Genomic DNA, 22176 nt, shown 5'->3' on the forward strand with positions numbered 1-22176 from the left:
TTTTGCCTGAGTAAGGATAGACTCCAAGCTACACTACCCTGCGCTTTTACAGATAAAAACGTGAGCTGCTGTGAAAATAAGAGCGTTCTTTGGCAAGAAATGAAATTAAACCACGTTGAAAATATTTAAAGCAATACATATTATCATAATAACAAACCTTAATTACTCTATCGCATTACCAGGAGGGATTTCGTTAACTCCCTCTGAAACAAATCATATCAGTCATCCAACAGAAGTTTTAACGATCAATCTAAAATCTGAACCAAGTCTCCAGATTCCTCATAACTACTCACAGAATATGATCTGCTAGTCACCCCTGAACTGTAAGCTTAACATATAGGTTGCTACTTTGAAAGTGTCTGAAATTCAGTAGACATCTATTCCAGTGCAGTTTTAAAAACTCCTTTGCAGCTTGTTGCTGAAGAAGCAAAAATTCAGTTGCCAAGAAGAAAAGTCAAAGGAGGGCCAAATGCAAAGAGAACAAGAAAAAGTTTTTTTGCAAAAACTTAAAAAAACCCCATTGTTGTTCACTACAAAATTAAGGCTATACCTAGCCAGTACTTATATTTGTTTAACTTCACTAGTGTGAACTTACAATCAGTTAAGCTGATTCCCTGTGGCAAGCTGTGACTGAGCTTTACTCAGGGGGCACTGACTTGAGTCTCTCTCCTTTAGTATCAATTTTCATGAAATGTATAAGACCTTAATAGTTCTGAGACCTCTAATCCTCAGTCAAATTTGGTTGAAATTGGCTACCAGGTTCAGAAATTACTAGAGGACTGTTAGACAAGCGGCTAGATAAATGGAGGAACAGAAGAGCGGTATAATCAAGTAATTTGTCTTTCCTTATAAAAACAGTTTAAAAGAAAAGGGGCACATTGGAAGTAGGCCGTGAATCAAGGAAAAAGTTCCTACGGATGTTCCTATTTGATTATCAAGAGTCTTCCAAAGAAAGTGGTAGAACCGTCATCCCTTGAAACCTTTCAAACGTCACTTGACAAAGCATCTGTGAATATACGATAATAAATTACTCGGTAGTCAAAGCATTTTTGTAGTGAATAATGAAGTATTTTCAGTAGAATTGGTAGACTATATACAGAGATGGTTCCTTGTCATCTCTCTCTTCATGTGAACAATTATATATGCATACATATATACAGAAGTTTATAAAGGTATGAAACAGTTTCTAAATGAAAATCTCCCTCAGTAAGTCTTCTTAAGATATGAAAAAAATGCCACTGTATCAGAATGGAAACCCATAAGGCTTAAAAAGGACACTTAGAGGTGTTAGACCAAAAATTTGTCCCTGTTGGGCTGTTCATTAATCCACCATTTCAAAGTACAATGAAAATAATTGGTTTTACTTAATATTTGTATCTGAATGACTCATCCTCAAAGTCAACATGCATGTCTAGTTATATGTCCTTTGTCATTAAATTTCTGAGGAAAAACAATCATCTTAACTATCTCCTCAAAGCACATATGGATAGCTTTATTGAAAAGAATGCACCCTGGCAGTTAATAAAAATCTCTTTATTTGTATAGCTATCTGCCAGTGTTCATTGTGTGTACATTTACAAAAAAGAAAATACCCTTTACTCAGTCTCTCTGTCAGTATTGAGCAAACTAATTTCCTTACGAAGAACCCAGTTCAAATTAGTTTCTCCTCAGCATCTTTATTGTTAAACATCATCTTTGCAGAAATTCCTCATCTAACATTTGGAGTTGTGTTTCATTTTATTTCACAGACCTAACTACAGCAGTCTTCAACTGCTCTGAGCCCCACAGCGTGCACAGACATACGGTGATGAGATTTGGTAATGTAAATGCAACACTCATTACAGGGTCACTGGCTGGGAGGTGGTGTTAAGATCCTGGGATCACAAAAGCTAAAAGTATGATCATGTAGTTTATTGAAAAAAACTCAGAAACATTCACTGGTATGTACACCCACACAGCCATAATACATACGGGCTATATTAAACAAATATTACCTCTCTTTAAAAAAAAGGCAAAATACTCTTGAATGCCATATTCATACATCAGTTCTGATTTTCACTAAGTTTTATTTTCATATTCAGCTTTTTATTAACAGCAAGGGCAAAGAGAGAAAGCAGGGAATAATATGGCACACGCAAAAGGAAAGCGCAGCTGACTACTCACTGGTAAGCAAGAGAGAACATTTGCACTTTCAGGAAATTGTTAGATGGCTGCACAATGCTGTGGGGTTTCTATGTGCTCACCTTAGTAGTAGCTACAGGTAGGATAGGTACTACTGCTTTCCTTAAATTAATGGAGTCGCTGAAAGATCAAGTTTAAAAGTCTAAAATTGCTCTTAAATTCTTATCTAAGTTAGCAGATAAAAAAGTTTATCTTTTGAAATATGAAAATCCAATCAAGGTCCTACAGAAGTCAATGGGCACTGCACGTTTTCAGCATCTTTAAAAAGAATTGGAAACTTATAATTATAAGCCAAGTATAGGCCACAAGGCATAAATCTAATCCTGCTCAAGTCAATGGTAACCTCCTGCCTTCAAACCTGCCCGTTGATTGCAACATGGTCAAGATTTCACTGGCAGATTTTAAAAGAGCTTCACAAGTTACTGGAGCCATATCCTTGTGGGTTGAGCAAGCTCTCAACTCTAGAAGTTGGTTTGATTTCAAAGCTTAACAGAAAGCTGTGTGAAAACACAGAACTGTCATTGAGAAGAGGACAGAGGAGCTCTACCTGAGCAACTCCATCCTCCCGTAAGGGTGCACTTCTCCCACGGCTGCCTGCGTGGGCCAGGTGCCAGGGCCAACGTGCTTTTACACAGACTACAAGTAAGTTCCTTCTCTCCTGGCAGCACCTCGTAAGAGCTAGCAACTGATGAGTAGACAACTGAAGGAATCCTGCTCATGAACCATACCAGACTTTTGACAACGTTTAACTACCCGTGTAAAGAAAAGTTTAGGGGATATGGACACTTAGTTACAGTACGTTGCAATGAATCTTCCCGTCCATGTTGCCTATAGCACCATTAAAAAGAATTTTTTTTTCAGTGCAGCCGATGAAAATCCACCAAAGTTTCCAGTTTTGCTATGTATGTTTGGCAAACCGTTTTATGGGACTTGCAGCCTAAAACCCCAGAGAACTGCTTGGTTTTGCCAACTTTTCTCTTAGGGACAACTCATGGCGTCATCACAGATTTTTCTCTTTCCAATCACAATCCTGCACAGATGTACTGACACCAGGAACTTTCAAAAGAATTAAGATCTGCAGCCCCAAGCCACAGGGGACACAGGGATGACAGCAAAATAACTGGAAAGATTAATGATGCCTCCTTGGAACAATAAAATGCAAAATGCAATGTACATTACAACAAAGGCGTAAATGAGGTGATTTTACTGGCAAAGTGAATTGAAAGCTGCCATTTCAGCCAGCTATCCTGCACGTTGCCTTTGTCTTTAGTTACCCAGTAACGGTTAAAACAATTTTTACCTGCATTCTCTGCACTTCAGTGAATTAAATTACTCAACCTACTATTTATTTACAGAAGTTTTACCATTCTGTGTCACGAACAATTCTAAACATAAGCTGCTAAGAACTAGTTCCTTCAGTTTAAAGGCAAAATTCTCACTGATGTCCAGAAAGTTCTGAAAGATTAGTGAATGGGGGCAGCTGATCAGTCATTTGACCTTTCGTCCTACTGAAACAATTACCAAAGCTACAGTGAGTTGCTTTAACACAAATATGCCTGGAGCGAAATTCTTCTCCTCCTGGCTCAATGGTAACATCAGAAAAAGCGTGTCTAAAAATCTCTCTCTTTTGAGAGAAGTTAGACTTAAGGTGTCAAACTGAGGATGCTGTGGCACATTAAACTGGGTTTCAGAGCTGGCCATTACTTCCCAAGTTCAGGTCCTGAGGCCTTGCTGGAATTCATTTGGTGTTCTTTCACTGCTAAAAACCACCATAGTGATAGTGCCAACAACCTTGATAATGGCTAAGGTGACTAGAGCACTTAAAACTCAGAAAGGATGGGCAAGACGAAACCTGATCCAGGATTACTCTCCTGTATTTCCCTGGGTAAGTTGCATCTAAGTTGTACTTGAAGCATGTAAGAGCTATTTTGCAATTTACTCTAAGTTCAAAATCACTGAGAGGAGGGCAGGTATTAATGTTGCTTTGGAAAAGGTTAACCTATGCCAGGATATACACTGGCCTGAAAATAAGAAATATGCCACCTCTAAACACGTGTAACAAGCAAAGACAAAGAGCTTCCAAAATTAGAGAGAAAATGAATCTGCAAGATGGTTCTTTCTACTATTCCATGTTGGGTAGACTCCGCCGATGTCTGCTCTAAGCCCTGCGCTAAAGTGCTGGTATCCTCTAGGAGATGAGATGCTCGTAAGATGCAATGTTTTACAGGATGTTAGATCTACTGCATTACTTCTGAGCTCTGAAAGGCTTTGTGAAATACTGGCAAGCTCTTCCTATGCAAATATTTCTGCTTTTCTACAAGGAGAACTGTGGATTTCTAAGTCAACAGTTTAGATTGTTGAAATAAATCTGTATTTGTCATACTACATTTCTATTTAGTATGTTTGCTTTCAATGGCAAAATCATATATAAAGAACATTAAAGCAAAAGGTAATCAATCAATCACACACAAGATGAAAAATTCTTACAGAAGTTTGGTCATAGAGTTATACCTTCTGGCACGATCAGAGTTGCTTACGCATATATGCAGTTGGCACAAAAAATATAAAATAATAGTGACTAAAAAAGTATTTATTGGAGGAAATTTTTTTGTGTGCTCTCTTCTCTCAACCTGTGAGACAATTCCCCTTTTTACATGATTTGAAATACATCAGGAACATTTTAATCCTAAATTAACATACCCTGAAGTTAGTTATTCCTCTTTTGCAACACTGTTACAAAGATTTGCAGAAATAGAAGGATCTTCCTTGTTATAATTTTTTTGTCGATGAAAACTATAACACTTGAGCTCATGGATTTACCTGTGCATTAATCAGTCTTGTTGACACTTGTTCAGTGAGTAGTTCCATTAAAATGAATGAAGCAGCTATTGTTTCAGCAATGTCTTGATCCAGAGCTTAAAAATGTTTCTCTCAATCTCAGTATAACTAATGTAAATAGAAAAATACACTGTGCTATGAGCAGTGAAATCTGAAATACAAATACATTGAACTGTATTCCAAGCTAATTTGAACTCTGTATGATTAAAAACTGGAAAAGTGAATTTCATTTTAGTGAACTGAGGTGGCATGTTGTTGTTTATAAGACAGTATGTTGAATCATCCCTTACTTCCAAACCTTCAGTTTTAGGAGCGGCCCAAGCAGTATTTAATGACAGTTCTGTTTGCAAACCTTAAAAGTATACTAAATTATGAAGGGATGGAATAGCTAGTAATATGCATGCAAATACGAAGACACCTTGTAAGACAGCCTATTGGTGTCTTGCAGTTTGCAAAGTAAGGTGTATTGTAAACTCTGGAACCCTACTATCTGCAAAATGTTCTGCTTTGGGCTGTTTCATATGAGCTTCTGGTATCAAGACAGGCAGCCAGTCATTGGCTTTTCTATGAAAAACAGGTATTCCCTCTATTTATGTCAACATTGTGTAAATCAGCTTGAACATTTTCATTAAGGGATATCATTAAATTTTGTACCTACATACACAGTTGAATGTTTCAAAATCTACATCCAGTTATCCTCAGGCAGTGCAGAGCAACACATAGATGAAAAGAAATTTTAACTTCTACAACAGCAATAGCTAGAGCCAGTCAGTTTTTATTTGAGCTCAGAGTATACTGCTATTGAAGACATTTTCAGTATTTGGAGTAATAGCTGTGATTCCTACACATATTTTGCCAATGGGAGGACAAGCATTTTCCTCTGAGTAACTAACCATGCCTCCAAGGGGCTGCATTAGCAACAGACACATCCTTTTAAGGGAGTAGAGAACGCCATTTTTGCTACAATCTTGACCTAAGTCCAAAAGAGCAAGGCCCTTAGGGTCGTGATTTCAAGCAGCACTACCCACACCTTTCCCCTCAGTCATGTATTAGATCTTTACTTCACCACTATGGGAAAAGAACTATGAACAAGTTCATTTCTGCTTTTACATTTTTCATTATTTCAGCAGTTCCTGAAGTCTGATATATAGAAAGGTCTTGTTAGAGACTGATTATAGGCTGGTTGCCAGAAAGATCAAATAAGATATTTTAAGCTTCATCAATCATATGGATGTGCCTTGGCTTTTTATTTTTCCCTAAGGATTTCTAGCATTTTAAAGCTCTACTATAGAATTTATATCTAGTAAGTAGAATTTATAACAATTTCAGGTAAATTTAAGATGACTGTGAGACTCAGCACAGAAGTCCACAAAAATGACAGCAATTGTCCAAAAGTGCTAAGTTCTTTGATGTTAAATTTCTTTAACTTGTGTGATTATATTTTCCACTGTAGATACATTAGATAGCAATTATTAATAAAATAGAGTTTATGGTTTTTTGCACACTTGATTAGCTGCAATAAAATATTTCTTGAAAAAGGTGGGTTTGTCTTCATGTCTCATGGCTGAACTGTAACACCAACAGCCCCCTCCCACCCCCAACACACACACTCGTGTTTTGCAACTGTATCTTCAAGTTCTCCTTATCTATGTGTATTTGTTTTCTGTTGGACAAGAGACACAACGCTCTACAACTTGCAGCTAGATACATACCTGACGGGCTGGCTAATATGTAAATGTTGATCTACTTGGCCATCAGGAAATCCAGCTGAAAATCAAGTCTTTCATCCTTTGGCAGATGAACAAATAGGTTCAGGGGCTGTCTTCAGTCCCTGGAACTACTGCAGAAGATTCTCCCTTCTGGGATCTCTACCCTACTTTTAAAATTGACTGAATTGGCCTGCAGGTTAAACAATTGTTACAAAGGGACTAACAGAGGCACCTGTGGCATGACTGCAGAAGCCCTACTTCCTCAGTGAACTGAGTTAAAAACTGGCTCGCACCTGATCTCAGAAATACTACACGTGAAGTAACGGCTGTTGAATGCAAGAATAATTATTCATCTCAGCAGTTAAACTAAGGTTTTACCAGATCACACTCACAGAAGCCAAAAGGAGGTGGCTCTAAGTTTTAACAATCTACCTATCTCACTACCCCATAATTTCCACTATTTCAAATCCTCTAAAGCCAGTGAAGTCCACTGCAAGGGCCTCCACAACAGTATGTCAGTTCAAAGCTCCAGCAAGGAATAACCTTATATGTTTGAAAATCCTCCTTCAAGTCCTCCCTATCCTTACCCGAAGGAAGAATGGGACGAATAGAACAAGATGTTTATCCCTTGTACAGTGTTACTGAAATTTGTAAATTAGGAATGTCTCCTAAAATAGAAAATTGTCCTGAAAATGTTCTAAATTTTAGGTAGAAAAATGGAAAGTTAAAAAACTATAATAATGCATACCACGTAATGATAAGCAGCCCTTAAAACAAAGCCCCCAAAGCCTCTAGAGAAAAATATATATTAAGTGCATGATGACATTCACCAAATTTAATTCTTCAAAATGTGTGAGCTTAGGAATGTCAAAAAGTGGGAGCAGAAGATACTAGTGCTACAGAATCTAGCATATTATCTCCCATTGCAGAACAATCTGCAATAGAAACAGCAGTTTCCTGTAAAACCAATGCTGTGCTCTTGTTCATGTGCCATGTAAGATATGCGCACACCAACCATGAGTGCCACAAACAAATGTTAAGAAAAATCTGCAGTTTCTATTATTTCACAGCCACTTCAGAGCACACAAATAGCACAGGATCAATCCCACTGTCTTTACATTCTTTAGCAATGTCATCATGAACAATATCTTCAAAGGAGACTCTGGCCTACCCAACTTCATTTCAGTCCCTGAAAAGTCTCCCTATGACTTCCAAGAGAGCTGGGCACAGTTTTATATGAATTATATTTCCCTTGTAGACTGACTTGCATTTTATGCCCAAGTTAAATAATATCAAAACCCCTAAGAGACACAAAATTTCCTAGAACCTACCTTTTGCCCTCTATTTATTCCCCCAAAGCAATCCTGAGTAGAGGCATACAAATGTAATGAACTAGTTTTTGGCAAGTTTTGCCCATCAGTTAAATGTTTATTATCTTTTTTTAAAGTAAAACAAGTATGCTCAATGAAAACTGAAGCTTGGAAACATTGCTGGGAAGCTAGCTACTATAAAGTCTACTACAGAAAGACCACCAAAAAAAAAAGGAATTCATATCAAGCGGGAGAGAGCAAATGTCCCATTAATTTCCACAATATGGACAGGTCAAACCCAACACTGTAGCATGTAAGTAATAACTGCTGATTTATTGCACATCGCAAGCTTTTCCTGGAGGAACACAGAGGCAAAATTTGCAAGCCAGTTATATTTTTATTGAAGTATCAGCAAGACATAGGGATAACTCACTAGAGCCTCAGGAGTGTAGTCTCACCCGATGAGCAATACGTGATGCAGCACATGCACTTCAGGAATAGTCGTACATGTGCACAGCCTCCCCCATTCCACCTACTGCTGCATTTGGCATCAAGACAAAACAGAGGGTGTTGGCAGAGGCAGAAGTTCAAGAGGAAACTACAGCCTCTCTAAAGAGCAGAGATAGCAGCCCCTAGAAACAAGTGCATAGGCACAGGCCATCCACAGCAGCAAATATATGGTATAGAGCACACACGCATCCAGCAGATGCAAACCTCCTCCCACGCATGAATGCGAAAACCTTCCAAATCCTTCCCCTACTTGTTCTGTTTTGTCCAGGGAGCTCATCCTTCTCTTAGCAGACAAAACTTCAACCTAAAGCTCTACTTACATGTGATCACAAAGAGTAATACTTGAATGCATAAAACCCCCCTAGTTTAATTACAGGAAGAAAACTGTGAGCATCATTTGCTCTCTCTTATGTAACTGCACATGCATAAAGTATCTTTAACCTACACGATATCAGCTATGACAATTACATTTTATTTAAAGTGTATGCCATTGCTTTTAGATTTAGATGTGCTCACAGTATTTGAAATGTAATGTAAATATATTATTGCTGTAGTCATGCTGTGCTTCCTGACCAAATTTCCTTAAAATGTGATGCATACACTGAAAAGACTCCCCCCCACCCCCACCCCGAGATATATTAAATATCTTGGGAACACACTGCCCCAAGCAATGGTTCTTTTCGATATCCATATACAAGAATATGCCCCAGAGTTTTCACTATCCTCTGGACTTGTTCCCAGAATAATTTCAGGAAATTTCTAGGCCTTTCTGTATAAGTAAGCTTTTCTAAAATACTCTTTGGGAATAGACTCTAGAAGCAGATGGATCACAAACATTGGAGCCCAGCAGGAAATAGATTATTAGCAAAGTCAGCATTTACACACTTGTACTTCCTTAGGACTTTTCTTTTTGTTAAAAAGTGATGAGCTATTGGTGAAAAACTAACATCATCCATTTTTCTCTTCTGAACAGTTGCTTAGTTATATCTGTGGCATCCAACTATATTTGTCTGATATCTTCATCCTGCTTACCTTCATGATGTTTCCTGACTTTGTGCTAGTGATATAATGCTCTGCCTCATTTGATTAAATAATTAAATTTCACATCCCTTTCCTGTCAATGGGAGAGCACCAAAATGATTCTTGAACAAAAAGGTGCCTCTTGTCCTTTTTTTGAAGGAACAGCCGTTAGAGATGTAGTGAGTGGGCTATTCCAGAAAATAAAGAGGCAAAAGAAAGAGAAGTCAGTGATGAATCTCAAGGCCCATTAATTCCAGTTCCCTTGGGAACTGTACCGTGTTTTGCTTAACATTACAAAAGATAGATACGTGTGAATTATACTCTACTGGAGGTGAATATGGAAGCATATTAAAAAGCAGTACCATTTCAAGTGGATTTCTCAGGCCCTGCCCTCTGAATCAAGTTTTCTTCTATGCCACATATAATGTTTATCAAAACTTTTCAACAGTTAAAAGGATAAAATATATTCACAGGAAAATACACTGGCCAATATTTGGGGAATACGTCTTTGATTCTTAAATATTTCTGAAAGGCTGTAACAAGAAGTGATTTTTAAAAGTTTTTCATATTAACATAAAATATTTATTTACTGCATTGGACTTAAACTTATTCTGTAACTACAGTAATTTCATATTGACATCTGACATAACTATGGATCAAAATTTACATGGAAACATTTGCTTGAACATAATTGCACTTGCAAGCATTCTCTCCCACTAATACTTAAACTTTTATCTCAAAGTGTTCCGAGACAAACCATTGATGTATAGCTAAACAACCTGGCAGGCAGGAAAAGCAACATTTCAACAATTCTTCAACTTATTGTTATCTCAGCACAAAAAAGCCCATACTCACTTTATGAAAAACATTACAACATCTCTAGGGTGTATAAACCAAATTGCTTTTAATGCAGCAGTTTTGGCTCATATTAAAAGCATGTGGAGATTAATTTCTCTCTTTTTGAAGGTAAAATGAGTTAACTCTGCCAACACTTAGAGGAAAAGTTCTGATGCTCTTAAGCACTCCATAAAAACACCCAGACCCCAAAGTTATCTTTTAGTGACAATGTAGGTATAACGTGAAACACTACGTACCTAATATTTAAAATTTATGTAACTGATTATTTTTCGCAAGCTTTCAGGTATAAGCAAGAAAGTTCATTTCTAATTCAATTTTAAATAAGTCCTTTTCATAAACCAACATTATTTTCAGGATACAATCATCCAGTTTGATCTGATATTAGAAGCAAAGTGTCAATAAATACATGCATTTTTACACTGTTTTGCAAATGAATATTGAATAGAATACTGCCACCTTTTGGCTATGATCTGGACTTAAAAATGAGACTTTGTAAAACTTCTAAAAACATCTGACATATAATGATTATTCTAAAGAATTCAATATGTCAACAGGCTAATGTTATGCTTATCATTAACATATTGTTGATGTAAGAATAAAACTTTTCATACTTAACTGCATAGTATTGTCCTATTATTTCTCGATAATGAGCAAGCACTTTCACAAGGGCTTTTGTCTTCAGCAGAAAAGACGCAGGCATAGCTTCGACATCAGGCTAATGGAATTACTACTTTACAACCACGGCAATTCCTCTACTGCTTAGAGTAAAATAGTAATACTTTTGTGTAACTCATATACTCAATTTCACAAATATTGATTCACTAACTGATTCTCAGAAAATTCTTACTGGAGAATTCTTGAGTCTAATATTAACATATAAGCATTTTAAAACACAGGTGAAAGGCACATAAGTCTTTCAGCAACCTCCAAAAGAAGGGCTCTGAAGTCTCTTACCGCAAACAAATGCTACCACTAGAAAAGGCAGTGCAGAAGAATACAGGCCCTGGGATTTGGGGTTAATCCCTAGCAAGTGTTCCAAGTCATTGCAGAGAGATTCTCCCAACTGTGAGCTAATCAGGTTTCAATTTAATTCATTTATGCTGAATAAATTAAAAAAGAGGATTTGATCCATCTTTGGGGAAGAGTTTGCTGATTAAAAAGTTCAGGAAAACAAGCACTCCCTTTTTTTGTTTCAGTATTTGTTTTATGAATTGAGGTGACTGGCTATCAAGCTACATGGAAGGACTATCACTTATCTAAGGGCTACTTTAAATCAGACCCTATAAGCCTAACAACAAGTTTACTGTGAATTCAGCTATCTAAACTCTCCGTTTTTGCATTGTCAGAAAGTAACTAGTAACTTGATGAAAAATACAAAGAAAACCCTAAATTCCTCTAATTTAAAAGAAGAAAGGTTCTTAGCCAACTCCCTGTAAAATGCTAATGCCGTAGTTACGTGGAATATGGTTTTCAATTGTACGCGTTTTCATATAATCATGCTTTAAAAAACATGTTAAAAAGCAATAACTGCAAATCATTTTGCTACTGTAAAGGCAGGGTTCTTGTATCAGCCTTTTTCCTAGTATTGCAAATACTTTATATGGAAACTTTATTAAACCATATCAGAGTTAAGTAGGGGGAATTCACTAGACTGGAAGCTTAATTTCCATCTACAAGTATAATCATTTGAAATATACACTGACAAGGACATTCTGGAATTGCAAGACATCATTTGCATTTAGAGAAGAACAAACAGCAGGATACACAATTCATACACTTTCAGCCACCAATACACTAGTTTCCCCTTTTAAACCAATCCTACTTAAAATACCTGCATTTTTCTGAGTATTGGCTATTGGCACAGGGAGTTTTTACACATAGACCATCCTAATTTTCTGACTAAAACTGTGCAGGCTTAGCTTGAAACTATTTATACAGAAAATTAGTTCTTCATAATTAAGCAAGTGTATAAACAATTTCACTTTAGACACTTTCTTCCCCATCTGTCCTATTCAAAACTATTTTTACCAAAATAATCTGAAAAGGACAACTAGTAATATTTACAAACTACTTGTGTTTTGGAAACAAAATTTTAAGCAGCGTTTAGCTTTGACAAATAGCCTTCACTAACCTTTACAAATTTGCCTGTAGGGATAAAATGACAAATGACTCTCACAATGGGGCTTATTAGGCTCCTAGAATATTGCTCTAACATGGCCCTTCAGGAAATACTATTTCAGATTATATCAGCACTTCCATTTTTCAGGGCCTAATAACTCAGCTTGAAAAAAATAACCAACCAAAAAAACCAAAACAAAAACCACACACACACCTTCCCTGTGGGATGAAACTTAACACATAACATCATGAACAAACGTTGCTTCAACAACTTAAAACGTATCACAATTTCATAATATTCTGTGCCTGTATGTAGCTCATGATGCCTGTATTTCTGAAATAACAATATTGTAAAATATTAGCATAGGCAACTGAAACGTTTTCAGTATTTCGGGAGGGGAAAGGAAAATTGGACCTCTTTAAATATCTTAAGGTGATTTAGTATAGTGGGGAAAACGCCATGCTGCTGCAGGCAATAATATTATCTATTACGCTAATGCTCTGGTCCAAATCCTGTATCTGTTTCTGACCCTCTAAAATCCACTCAAATCAATTGATCCTTCCCACTGCCTTCAACAGGTTTGGACCAAAGTCCCCAAGATTATATCATGCCACAGGAGACTAGTCTACAAGGATATGATAGTGGACATTTAGAAATACCAGTCTTGTTAGGCAAGGAGGGAATAATTATTGAGATCTAAGACATCATATTCTGTTGACTGAAAACACTAACACAAATTGTGCAGATCAATATTGTATTACGTGTACAACAGTGAGAAAGGAAAGTCAGCTTTCCCTTCACCTGCCTGGCTGAGGCTGCATTCAGAATGGGGATTCTGAGCCAGTTCGTATCAGGACAGGCAATCACAGCATCTTAGTCAGTAGCTAATCTCCCTTTATTGTCAAAGGGGAGAGAAGCTCACGACCACAGGGTGAATTTGATAATTTGACAGGAGTGCCTATACCATGCCTCCTTCCACTGCTTGTTCCTAAAGCAGCCATGTTTGTTACAGTATCTGCTAAAACCCTTGAGTTCAGTGGTGGACTCAGTAGATGGATGTTAATAACAAGTTAATATCTTCACTTCAGATACTGCTTTAGTAATAAGAATTTCTCCTCACTGCAAGCTGCATCTTCCTTTTTTTGTCCACTTCTTTAACTTTCTTGTTATAAAATCTTTCAAGATGCTCTTAAAACTAAATTCACTGAGAGTTCAAACTGTCTAGGCCACACAGTACAAGTGATTAATAGCGAGAATAGAGGAGTCGGAAAATGTGAGAATACCTGCCTCTCAAAAACCTTAGCACAGAGCTGGTAACAAATTTATAAAGGGTGTCTCAAAAAAAAAAAGAAAAAAAAATCAAACCCAAAACAAACTTTGCCTGCTCACTGCTGTCTATATCCTACACCCTTCAGGAGTGTAGGAGAGTACCTCCTACCCACATGTACTCTGCTTCGAATGCACTGAGTTCATCTCACATTTTGTAAGGCAGCAGTCTCTCTACTGTTGCATCTTCCTGCCTCTTCGGATGTGTCTAGATTGCTCTGCAAGCTCTGTGGTGCCTCTCAGTCCCAGCCTCCCAAATATCCAAACCCTGCCTGTACACCTGGATTTCCTACCAAAGGAAAAAAGTGCACTTAGATGTCCTTCTGATATGGAAAAAAGATGACAGGGTGCACGAGAAGTACAGAGCTCTTCATACACACAGAGAATTTGTTTCCTTTTCTGTCCATGAACTACTTATGGTATTTTTTCTGCCTTACCTATCTGTAATACTTCAACTCATGTCCTGTTTTGTGACTTGTTCCAGCAAATGTTTTAGTCGCCGCTTCTCTACCCATTTTTATCCCTATTTGGATTTGCTATACCATCTCCCACATTGTACCCCACAAAAATTGTCCTTAGCTTATTTCTTTGAGCTGCCTTTGCATAATTTATTATCTCCATATGATCTTCTAGTAATATTCTTACACAACTTTATCTCATGTATCAATCATGCATTCTACATATTGTCCCACAATTATCACAATGAATGTAGGCTACCGCAGCTGTGGAAGAACAATGCCTTCAAAGACAGCTCTCAAACAAAAGAAGAGAAATGAACATCTTCACCACAACCCCCGCCCCCGTGAGAAATTCTGCTTTCCACTGTCTTAGACTCATTACCGACTGGAGGCCCCTACAACAATTAAGTACTGCAAGAGACCAGAGTGAGGTCAGATCTTTTCCTCTTTCCCTGGTCCTGCCACCAATCTATTGTGCTAGCTCTGAGTAAGTCTTTATCATCTCCCTGCTTCAATTTTCCTCCTCAACAAATGCGCCTAAAATGTTATCCCTCCTGGAGAAGTTAATTTGAGATGAGTACAGGGAACACTGTAAGACTGGAATGTTTTTCTTGTAGTTAGCATGGTGACTCAGTCCACTTCCCGTAGACAAAGCCCGAGAACAGCGATGGTTTCTTTTTGTATTTTCAGGCATCTTTGGTGCATTACTGTTGGGGGGGGAAGTTTAAACACTAGCAGGCAGGTGATAACTGGGTCTATACCTGTGTGAATGTCCGAAACTGAACTTTTGAACTCTCAGGAAGACTGCTGCTTCCTACTGGCAACCAGTACGGTCTGGCTACAAATTTTGATAAAACTGTGACTGATGAATGGCACATCCCAACTCCTCCAATTAATACAGAGACAGAACCCCCAATTAGGAGGCTGATCATGCATTGTGTTTCTACACATAGACTACTTGAGAAAATGGGAGGCTAGGGGCCTCAAAGAAGGGTTTCCTGAAAAAAGACATGGCTTTGGAGAGAAGAAAGGGGCCTGGAAAGAAGGCAGTGAAAATCCCAGCTGGAGGAAAGATCCTGGAGATCAGGGGGTATGTGTGGAAACGACTGCCAGGGGGTGCTCAGGAACCTTGGTCTGTAACTCCTGAGGCCAGTAACTGCGAGCAGCGGCACACCACAATCCAACACGACTTTGCCTCCAGCATTCCCGGACCAGCAGTAACCTTCCTGCTGGGAAGGGAAGCCAAGACCTACTGAAAATAATGCTGGGGGGGAGCGAGTGTGTGTGAGATAATCCAGTAAGGTAAAAGCTTTAATCTTGTTGGTTCTTGAATAAACCCAAGTACCCAGATCCACTATGGGCTGTTGGTTCCCCTGCCTTGCCCATAACATTACAAGCTAGTATCCTGCAGCCTGTAGCAGAGTTCCATCCTTTCTGAACAAATGCTGTCTGCTTGACACTGATGCACAAGGCCATGGACATATTAGACTAATTTGAATACAGCTTTCTTGTAGGATTTGCCATGGTAACTGTGACCATTATCATGACCTCCTGAAGACAGGTACAATAAAGGCATCCAAAGGTGAGAGATCCTGCCGGTATTTATACAGCATGCTCGTATGATGTCTCCAGCTTGCCCTTAAATCCACGCTATATACCCCAGAGGGCTCCCACAGCAAAGGCATCTAGCACTACCTGCAAGTATTCACCACCACCCTTTCCCAAGCTACTCACTTCTGTGAAGCTACTGCAAGCAGGCAGGACTAGGCTTGCCAGCCCCAGTCTTGTCCTGTAACAGAATGGGGCAGGAGAACTGGTATGGGGCTGCGATCTCTGACACCCCATCCTCCATGCTACTGGGGCCAGCCTAGACCCCAATTAACAGGGCAGGCTGACAGCAGAGTGATTAACGAACGATCCTGAGAAATGACAAATTATTTCTTCAGTAAATGCAGGTAAATATGCAGCTGCCAGGGAACCATCTATTTAAAGAGTGCCCCTGTTTTTAATTGTAAGCTCTTCCTAAGGTACCTGAAACCAATGTCCAGACCATTTGCTCACAGCAACATTTACCATTTGGATAGAGGAACATTCTGAACTTACTTGCCACACCTGCCTTGTCCACTTGCCCAGACAACAACCCTAAGTCTCTCTTCTCTTTAAACTTTGTCTTGCTGCAAGAGAATAATACATCCTTCTGGGAGGTTAAATGAGCTACTTGCCAACCCAGGCCAGGGTGCACGGTGGGCTGGTTTATGAAAAAAAAATTATAGGTGGGAAAATAATGAGAAGTGGAGGAGATACAGCTTCCTTCCACTTGGTTCTGATTCTGAACTGTTTTCTGATGTGTTTACGTTTCTGGCCAGGCTCACCACCTGATTACAAAGCTATGAATTTTGAACCCAAAAAAGATGGAACATGTATTGAGCATTATACATCTCTTTCCCCCTGTTTTTCCCCTTAAACTCTTGGGGCAGCTTACTTGAGCATTGATTTATTGTGGGATTGATCTATCTATTTGTGCTCCAGTTAGTAGGGCTTTTAAGAAGGTTGTGCAGTGTTTATGTTAAGAGCTGTATGCCTCTGGATCAGAGCTGACTGGTTCCTAATCAACCTAGAGAGCAAGCAGGGCATACACAGTGTTTAAATTTGGGTACTACTTTTGCTCAGGTACTTTAAAATCCTGTATTTAGGAGTCAAATTTAGGGTTGTGAATGTTACGCATTTGCAGCTCTTATTAGAGCAATATGGTATCCATAACATGCCATAATTACTGAAAGGAAGACTACCAGTTTCATCAGAATTAGATTTAAATAATGCAGTAACTAAACAAAGAAACTAATGCAGTACTAAATAAAGCAGTAACAAAATATTTACAATATAATAAAAGAAGAAAACACAACAAAAATTAATTCATCGCAAGCTGGTAAACTTCTGCAGGTACTACCTAACATACATGAATGTGACAAAAATGATTTTACCCTCCCTTACTTGGAAAAAGCTCAAAAAAATCTTCTCTTTCAAGAAATGCACCCACTTGCTACATAACGCTTGCAGTTTGCAACCCTTACACTAAAGTCCTCGTGAAACAAACATCTTCTCCATTTTCTATGTATTAAAAAGATTTTAAAAACATTTTAAAATACTAAAACTTGGAGGTAAACACCTTAAGCTAAAATAGTTTCAAGCCCAGTTTCCTGAACAATGAAGAGGGGAGCAAATTTTTAAAGCCACAGTCAGAGAATATATCTGAGATGAAAAAAAGACCATATAACAGCAACAGAGGTCATGAAACTCATGGCTACGACCAGGTTCATAGAAAATTCAGATGGTTTTCAAATGATTGTTTCAAAAAGTCTGGTGATATAAATCTCTGTATCACCTTCAACTCAGATTTTCAATCATTCCACAAATGTTTAATTTTTCATAACTGAACCTAAACTGATCCAATGGTCAAGGACAGAGAAAGAACATACAATGAGAGCTGCTTGCTGTTCATCAGCATGTAGAGTTCTTTCTATATGTAAACTTAGAAAATAATATTTACTACAAGTTGTTGTACACTGATTATATTGGAACTTTTTCATAATAACCTATTATGTTTTCCCAAGTACTTCCTGGGGATATAACATTTAAAAATATTTCCCACTGGGAAAACTTCCTCTCCCCGCTTTATCTCCTTTTTCTTCTTTTTTTTTTTTTTTTAAATAAATCAAAGGAGCAACAATTTCAAGTTACTTAATGCATGATTTATTGTATCCCTTAACATATAATGCTATTTTGAAAAATAACTTTAGAACATGCTTATTTTGAAAAGCCTCATTTGTTTCTCTGATCTCCAGTTCAAGTATGCTTGAACTCCAACAGTTTTTCTCCAAATGTCTCTCCTGCGAACAACTTGGGATTGGAAAGCAAAGCTGGTTCCTTTCATGCTCATCCATCATCACCAATAATAAAGATTTGAGATTTAATTATGCCCTTCCTCGCTGATTCCAATACTCTGGGATAAAAAGCTTTACTTACAATTTCCTTTGCCTTGTTCTCTATATTTAAAGTACACTATGTCATACTTACAGAGCCAAATTCATTTATTCCTAAGCAATCCAACTAAGCTCACTGAAGTCTTCTGTAATTCCCAGATCTAGTTCTGCCTTCTAACAGGCCTTTCAAATCTCTCTTGAAAGCATAGAATTGGACAAGCTAGTAACACTGAAGATGTGTTTGTTATTTTCAAATCAAATTATACTTTCTCCTACATTTTCTTGTTACCTTGACAAACAAAATTGAAATTGTACCACAGGGTAGAAAGATAAAGACTATTTCTGTGTAAAAGGTTCCGCCCTCCATTCCTTTGATATACTGCATTCTCTAAATAAAGCAAAGCAATAGACTAAGAACAGGCTCAAAGCCACAAGTCATATGGTTTTCCTTGCAATTATAATTTTAACCCTATCATGTGCCAGTATATTATGATACCTGCTATATCCTTTAAGAGGATGTCAGTCAGCAGAGACATCTACATGTGTAAGAGATTCAACTCTTAAGCCTGTATTCTGACAGGTATCCTATATTTGTAAGCTATGAGAAAGGGAATATTTTTCCCCACAAGTGGAATGTACACATAAAACCCCTTTCCTTATGAAATAATTATCTCCTTGCTTCCTCTGTTCTTCATCACCTTTGGGGGGGGGGGGGAGTATTCTATTTACCTGTTTTACAAAAGCTAAGTTTCACTGAAACCTTGAGAGAGAATGTATTAGAACTGACTGACTTCTATTCAAATGTTCACTTGTTTCAAATTATCAGTGAACCTTGCAACACAATACGGTTCCATAAATTGTTTGGTTTTTTAATAAGAGAAATATTTCCAAAAATACAGAAAATGTCACATTGAAAGTTGAGGGTAGACCCTAACACCACTTATTGGCAAAGTACAATCAGGTAAGCATTGCTGCTCTCGGCTTTTTAATATGGCCATCCTTTCAAGTGAGGAAAACCTGCTTATACAAGTTCCACTAGCATAAATGCAGAGTAACTCCATTAATTTAATTATCATGCCATTAGACAAGTTCTTTACTAATATCCTTGCACCAGAAAAAGTGCATCAAATAATTACGAAGTTTTAACGTGGTACTTCCATTTTGGACTCTTGTGTTTCCTCATATTTTTTTTTCCAAATACTTTATATAGCACATCAACATAGTCATCTTCTATTTTATGACGATTCAGCTGATTTATGAGATACACTTACTCTAAATCTGACTGCTATCCAGAAATAGTTGACAGCAACGAATTCTTCTAGATGTCACATTCTTGATTTTAGGAATATTTTTGTTTTAACAAGTGTAAAAATATTTATGGAATGCAGGAATTAAAATCTTTTTTCAGATATAAACAAAGATAAAAGAAAAAAGACAGAAATATAATTTCTGAATTACAAATACCAAAATGAAAAAAAATAAACAAGTTATGTAAGATTTGAATTGTATCTTCTGTGTCAAAGGATGTGGAAGAAGTTAATAGGTTCAATTTCCCTTTGATAATGTGAATTAAAAATATTTTACTATGAATTCCTAGTGATTATTTAATTCTAACAATTCAAAGAATGTTGGATTCCACTGCTGTATTAACAATCAGATAAATGACAACCAATTACGTAAATGGAATCCTTTACACAAAATTTCATTCTTTAAGAACTATGAAATCAAAAGACCCAGCCCGAGCAAGATACATTCCTGTTGATTTTCTTAAGATATCTTTCTAGATAATTCTAGCCAAATGGCTTTTATTTCGTGAACCAAACTAGCAATCTTAAGTACACTGGTACTTAAGAATCTTAAGTACAGCAGACTGAATTTCCAGAAGGGAAGCGCTCCACTAGGTTAAAGTACTTCAGCTTCAAGTCTGGTCTATGTCAAAAATTAAATTTGGCCTAGAGGTTACTATGCCTTGTATAATTCCTCAGTCAGGTGTTTGTGTAAGAGTTCAAAATAAACTCAAATTTCCAGTTATTCAGTTAGGACTGGCTAAGACTGTTTTGCCATGAAAGCTTAAATGTGTTTTAGAACAATTTTCACCAAGAGGGCTATAGCTATTTCACTAAACGATGTGGCTAAAGCAGTTAGACACACTCTTCTTTCCTCAGAACAGTAGTCCTCAGCACAGAGTATATTCCACTCTGGGAATTTACAACAAACAGTTGTCCTGACAGTTCCTCTTGGTACAGTATTGTTGTAACGGTCTTTCTGCTAAAAGGCTCTCTCCAGATAGTTCTTTACATCTTTTTACTCATTACTGTACTTGTTTCTTGCACATAGTCACTCATCAAATAGAATCGAGCACTGCACAGTGCCTTGGATGCTTTAGCCTTCTGTACAGCTGGGGGCCTTCCACTGGCAACTCTGCAGCCTGCTTTCCACTGGCAGCTCTGTAACCTAACTGCCATAAGGAGGAACAACCAACAGCGAGTTTGAACAGGCCCTGGTGAAACCCACATAGTTACTATGGGAAAAGTATTATAAGGGGATAGCTTTCACCATTAGAGATGATGTATGCCATCAGCAATATGTAGGTATCATATAGGTACCATTTAAAGCAAATGATATCTAGAATTACTGTGAAAAATATAGGTTGTCTTGCAGACAGATTTTTTTCCACAGCTGACGTTCTGGAAAGAGTGTTACTATATACAAAACTACACACATCACAGATTTATATAAAAGTGTTAATAACTCAAGGTCATGTGAAGAACTGACTTCATTCATCCTGCATAAATACTTTTTTTCCCTTACAGGACACCTTCTACCATTGTAATCATTGAGCTGCTCTGAAGACTTACCTCTAAAAGCCAGCCTGTCACATCCTTAATTCTGTAGCCTTTACACCTTTCTGTTAAGGCAGGGAGAACATCACTAGCAGCCTGCAGAATGGCTTAGTAAATGTACTACCTCCTTATTTCTCATTTCCCATTTACATTTAAAACAAACCAACCAACTAATCTGTGCTACAACTATATTAACTCACTATTCAGCATAAACAGCTACTGTAGCTGCCATAAACATAGTCTGTAGTTATACGATTCAGTAAGCAAATGATTTATGCCTCTGCTCAGGGAAGAAAAAGTTTCTTTGTGACAAAGGCTTGAGTCATGCTTTATGTGAAGAGATGAGGCTTGACTCACTGGAATCAACTGTATGCCCTGACAAAAATCAGCAGAAAACTTACAAACTATAAAAGCAAAAAGTACCTTCTGTATCTTTCAATGTTCTGGTGAGTTAACATCATGGTGAACTTGCTGTTTTCCTTACTCTGGCTACAAGAATGTCATTTAAGCAAGAAATATCCAAGTTATCATCAATATTAGTGATTCCTCTGCTTCTGTTGCTAAACTCAGCAGTACATTTCCAGACTTGCTTCGATTTCACTGTGTAAGCCATTGTCCACCAGCTCCCTGGCCTCTTTATCGCATCTCAACTGTCACGCCCTCACCACTAACAGCTCAGAACGATGGCCAACATGGACCAGCACTTAATATTTCACTTGGTGCCAAAGACAGTTCTAGGCCCCCATCCAGTTCCTCTTCACCAGATTAAATCAAGTCAAGCTCGCACCCGGAGCACAAAGTGGTGGGGCTGGACTCACACCTCACAGCTACTCTATAATGCTTTTAGGAGAAATTCACCGCTTCAGAGATCAAGTTCTATTAAGCTAACCCCACCACAAGACAAACTCTCTCTGAGCACTTACTAACGCGCTATACTAGCGCCTTCGCCCCACCCGAGGTACAGGCAGGGCTGGGGGCACAGGCAGGGCCCTGCCTCATCCCCACAGGGCCTCGATCCCACCAC

Source organism: Gymnogyps californianus, chromosome 2 (genome assembly GCF_018139145.2).
Source record: "Gymnogyps californianus isolate 813 chromosome 2, ASM1813914v2, whole genome shotgun sequence".
In the NCBI taxonomy this organism is placed as follows: Eukaryota; Metazoa; Chordata; class Aves; order Accipitriformes; family Cathartidae; genus Gymnogyps; species Gymnogyps californianus.